At 35.5% G+C, this 5,673-nt stretch overlaps 1 non-coding gene across 1 annotated transcript; it reads left to right on the top strand.

The window, feature by feature from the left end:
* The first annotated feature begins 588 nt into the window (after positions 1–588).
* LOC127123968 (small nucleolar RNA R71) lies at positions 589–695 on the top strand. Its single transcript, XR_007803620.1, has one exon. It is a non-coding gene; the product is annotated as a small nucleolar RNA R71 (small nucleolar RNA).
* The last annotated feature ends 4,978 nt before the right edge of the window (positions 696–5,673 follow it).

Below are 5,673 nucleotides of genomic sequence, written 5' to 3'. Positions count from 1 at the left end.
ATTTCTAAGTTGGATTTCCTAGGAACGTTATTGTTAGGTGTAGATGGGGTCGGCTTTTGATATCCAGGTGGTACAGCTGGAGCTTGACTGGGAGCTTGACCTGGTGCGTATAAAGCGTTGTTACTTTTATACGAGAAATTAGGATGGTTCTTCCAATTTGAGTTATAGGTATGCGAGTAAGGATTTCCTTGAACATAGTTCACCTGATCTGTTTGAATTCCTATTAGGAGTTGACAATCTGTAGGAGTGTGACCTTGAATTCCACAGACCTTGTAATTTTGAGTTACGGCAACCACGGTGGCTGGAGGTGATACATTTAAACTTTCAATTTTCTGGGCAATAGCATCCACTTTTGCATTAACATGATCAAGGCTACTTATCTCGTACATGCCACCTTTCGTTTGAGGTTTTTCTACCACTGTTCGGTCGCTACCCCACTGATAATGATTTTGGGCCATGCTCTCGATAAGTTGATAAGCGTCGATGTAAGGTTTATCCATAAGCGCACCACCGGCGACGGCGTCTATTGTTAACCTTGTGTTGTACAAGAGACCATTGTAGAAGGTGTGAATTACTAACCAGTCCTCTAAACCATGGTGTGGGTAAAGTCTCATCATGTCCTTGTATCTTTCCCATGCTTCGAAAAGAGATTCGTTATCTTTTTGCTTAAATCCATTTATCTGGGCTCTCAACATAGCTGTTTTGCTTGGAGGAAAATATCGGGCAAGAAAGACTTTCTTCATCTCATTCCATGTGGTGATTGAGTTGGAAGGAAGAGACTGAAGCCATCTTCTAGCTTTATCTCTTAACGAGAAAGGAAAAAGACAAAGTCGAATTGCCTCAGAAGTGACACCATTAGCTTTAACAATGTTAGCATATTGGACAAATACGGATAAATGAAGGTTTGGATCCTCGGTAGGATTTCCAGAGAATTGATTCTATTGCACTGCCTGCAACATCGAAGGTTTAAGTTCGAAGTTGTTCGCTTCGATTGCGGGTGGAGCAATACTCGAATGCGGCTCATCCTGCGATGGAGCAGCGTAATCTCGAAGAGCACGAGCTGGTTCGGCCATCGCTGGTATCGTCAAAGGAAGGGGATTTTTGAGATCAGGAATTTCGATTGGAGGAAGATTGTTTCTAGCACGATACTCCCGAATTCGTCGTAATAATCGGAGATATCGTTCGACGTTGTTGATTCGTAAGTAGTACGGCTCGCCTTGTGAGCGAGTGTGTGGCATACAAATCAACGAAAAAGGGAAAAAATAAAAATTGCCTTAGTCTCTACAGCGTAACAGAAGAGTTACGATATCGACTAAATAAAAGTCCCCGGCAACGGCGCCAAAAATTTGATCGCGACTTTATGAGTCTATCGGGGTACTAACTGCAAGTGCACAGTGTAATCGCGTAGTTTTAAAAGATATCGATCCCACAGGGACTTAACGAATCGATCTACTGTTTTTCTAGGGTTACTGCGTAAAGCTAAGGCGGATGATACTTTAATGATTAGGGGAAAAAAATAAAACTAAATTTGGATCTAGATAAAATACCAAATAATATGGATATCAGTATGTAGTTCGTCGTATTTGGGGAATCAAATCTTCGTTGGTCTTTTCCTTAATTTTAAAATAAGTCTTTTCAGTAGACACTATTAATTAAAAGTCTTTTCCTCAAACTCTCGCTCTGTTGAATTAGACAATGACTTTATATTTTAACGTACGCTCTCACTATTTCGTTAAATCTAAAATCACTTTTGAAAATAATAGAATCTATAGAAACTCCTTTTGAGAAAATACTAACAGTTTAAACGCCCTCGTCTCAAACTCTCGCTCTGTTGACTTAGATTTTATGATTAAACTTAAATGCTTAACTCTCGTCCTCAAATTTAACTTTTAAAAATAATTTTTGAAAATAATTAGAATTTAATTAACCTTAAAAATTGCTTTCGCCCTGATTTAAAGTTAATGTTCAATTTACACTGTCCAGTTAAAAACTCAAACCGTCGTTCTATTGATTTTAACTTCTTTATGTCTTTTACTCTCGTACAAAAACCTTGGTATTAACTTTGTAAACTGAGACCAGAAAAAGAGTGACTATATTCTGAAATAAATTTAAACCAACTCAATTTTTATTCATTTATTTTGCTTACTTTACATACCGATATCTAAATTAATTAGTCAGACATGATAAACATGCATAAATAATAATCATGCATAAATACGGCCATATCAAACAAACAATATATATAAACAGCGGAACAAAGCATATGTAAATTAAAACAATAAATCAATTAATTAATGAACCTGGAAAAATACTAGAAATCTGGATTTTATCTCCTACGCTTCGGTGCTCGAACACTCCACCACAAGTCGGTTGGATTTGTTCTTCACAATTCTCGATCAGATAGGAAAGTAAAAACAAGGAAATAAAATACTATGATCTAACGTAAGGTTAGATCCAGTAAAAATTACACAATAGTTTCCGGTGTAGAAACTATCGTGAGAAAATAAATTGTATGCTTCAGAAATTAAACTAGAAAAGAAAAAGAAATAAATTGCTTGCAAAATTAGTATGCTGGAAAAACTGTACGGCGAAGAGAGAGCTTTAATTGGCTTTTGTGAGGTTTATTTATATTAACCTCCCAAAATAACCGTTTCCTAGAATGGGTCATCAGCGTGGTTCAAAACGTCTACGAGTGCAGGAGAGAATTTAGGGGAAAACCGTCCACTCCGTTACGCACGTAAAGCCTAAAATATAGGATGGAATGTGTGACGTCCGTCACACTATGTGTTACGGTCGTAACACTAGGTTTTAGGATGTGGCGATCGGCACGTGCTTGTTGCGGTCGTGACAACAATCTTTTTTTTGTTCCAAGCGTGGGCTGGGCTTTGGTGCTTCAGCTTGCTGCTTTTCCTTGAAAATCTTCTTTTTGCACCCCTTTTCTTTCTTTTTCACACGTGTTTTAAATTATGATACCTGAAATAAATAATAAGAAAATACCGAGTAATATCGAATAATATAAAATAAATTGAATCAAATAACGATATAATTTAATTAAATCAAGTCTAAAAGTGTGATATAGTTTCATATTATCAAATGTACATTTCACCAATCCCCTAAATCCAGTGATTTTAACTCAACAAAGTCAAATCAACCTTGACCAAGGCCCAACAACACAAGTCAAACTCAACAAGTCAATATGAAAAGCTCAACACAATTTATTTTGCTATTAAACAATTAAAATCAATTAAAAAATGCATTAAATTAAATTATGGTTGGTCAAAAGCCTAAAACCTCATCAAACACCAAATAAATGGCCATGAGATTTATCATAGGTCAAACAAGGTCAAAGGACCTCGGAGAAAAAATTTCATTATCTATGGAAACTTAAAACTATTTTTAAACAATTAAAAATATTCATAAAAACAATTAAATCATGAAAAATATTAATAATGATCCAAAAAATAATTTTAATTCAGAAAATGAAAGAGGAATTTATTTTAAAAATTTTGGTGAAACTCTCATGTTTTTTTGATCAATATTAAAATTAATATGAAATAATGAGAATAAACAAAATAAAATTAAAATCAGAAAATAGCAAAAAACGTGGACTACTTGATCTCCCTCATTAATTGAGGTGGCAGATCAAGTGGCTCCTAGCGCGCATTTCACAATAGACTTTAGTCAATGCGCAGTAGGAAAGGTAATCAGAACGAACGTGTGAGATTAGAACATTTAAAAGGATCTTATGGCTCAGATCAACGCCATTACACCACCGAAGCCAAAACTCCGGTCTCCTTCTCCGGTGAGCCTCACCGGACTGGTTCACTATCAACCATCACCAAAATAAAAAAGAAGGACATGAATTTAAAGTAAAAATGCTCAGGAGCTCGAATCTGGCCTCAATTTCATATAACACCAAGTATATTGAAAGATACAGGGAGTTGAAATTTGAGGATCATGATCTGAGTTGATTCAATTTGACCTTAAATCAACTCAATCTTGTTGCCTATATTGGTAGGACTTCAGACAACTAAAATTCAAGAAGAACTATGGAGAATTGAGTGAGAATCGAAGAGATTAAAATTCTGAAAATTACCTTCAATGCAGGTCTGCATGAACACGATATTGCTTCCAATTGCTCTTGATCTTGCTCTGGACACTTAATGGAATGGAATTGGATCAACAAAAGGCACAAGAGTCTTGGAGATTTGAATCTCAAAACAGTGGAGATTCAAACTCAATTTCCAATAGAAATTCTCAAGGTTATCCTTTGAATGAGAAGGTTTGGAGCTAGGGATTCAAAGTTGGCGCGTAGGGTCCTTAATTCTGAGCATGAAGGGCTATATTTATAGGCCAAATGTTTGTTATTTGCACACTTGAAATTAAATTCCAAAAATAGCAATGTACATTGCATGATTGCATGGGCGTGTGATAGGCCCATATAATCATCTCTTCATGTCCAAAAATGAGTACAAACATTGTTGAAGTCACATTGGACAGCCATGCAATTGTGTATGAGGAATGCAAGTTCAATTATGCCAAATGGTGATTCAATTTCAAGCTCTGTGCAAGTCACTCATACTTTGTCCAAATGGGATGAAATTGGACTTTTTGGAAAGGTTAGATCAAGAGGAACAACTTTTATGTTGAACATTTTTTCATTTTAAGCTTGGATCATGATGAATTTCGAGGTGGAAGTTGGGAAAATCAAACATGTCAAAAAAAATTCTAAGTGTCAAGCCATATGTTCACTTATTCCACCTTGGCTAACTTTTTATATGAGCTTCAAATATGAAAAGTTCCTTAATAAAAGTTTTATATCTATCAAGGTAATTCAAAATGGTCACACATTTGACCTCATTTGGGTTTAGCATGAAGGAGTTATGCATTTTTGAAGTTGAGGAAAATCACTTGTTCAATGGCATTGGTCCAAAATGACCTATAATGTGTCCTCATATCACATGCAAATAAAAGTTGAATTTCCTCTTTCTCTAAACATAAAACTTGAATTACACATCTTGAATTTAATTGTGCAACTTTAATATCTTTCATCTCATAAAAGTTGAGCAAGTTATGGCCTTGGGAAGTTGACCTCCCAATTAGGATTTAGACAAAATGACCTATAATCTTTCACCATAAAAAATGACTTTCCAAGAAAAACTAGATCTTTACCTCAACATGAAAGTTGTTTGGAATGTCATTAAGAGTAACTGTTATCTTGAAATAATTTTAATATGACAAATAATGTAGGAGATAGGGTCTAGGGAACCCCTGTTTTGATCAAATGAATTCCTCTAGTCAACCACCATGAACCAACTTGCTAGATTGATATTCTCTTGACTTTTGGGACTCATGGAGGATCATATATGCATAAGATGATGTATTGTGAAGTATCCCTTGAAATATTTGATCAATTGTTGAAGAAACTTGTTGAAGAAACTTGTTGAAGAAGTTACATAAGATACCCAGATGAATCAGGGTTTCCAAGGCAAACCAACTCCAAACTCTTGATGACTTCTTGATCAAAATATTATGTGAAGATCATGGGGATCCATATATGACACTTAGAGCCAATGTAAATCATTTCTTGATTGAACTCCTTGCACTGAGGGTCTTAAACCCTAGATATGAGCTTGATAGATCAAAGGTGAGCATGTGTCCTACCTACAAAAG

The sequence above is a fragment of the Lathyrus oleraceus genome, chromosome 2, assembly GCF_024323335.1.
Source record: "Lathyrus oleraceus cultivar Zhongwan6 chromosome 2, CAAS_Psat_ZW6_1.0, whole genome shotgun sequence".
Taxonomy (NCBI): Eukaryota; Viridiplantae; Streptophyta; class Magnoliopsida; order Fabales; family Fabaceae; genus Lathyrus; species Lathyrus oleraceus.
This window is presented reverse-complemented; position numbering and strand designations above follow the sequence as displayed.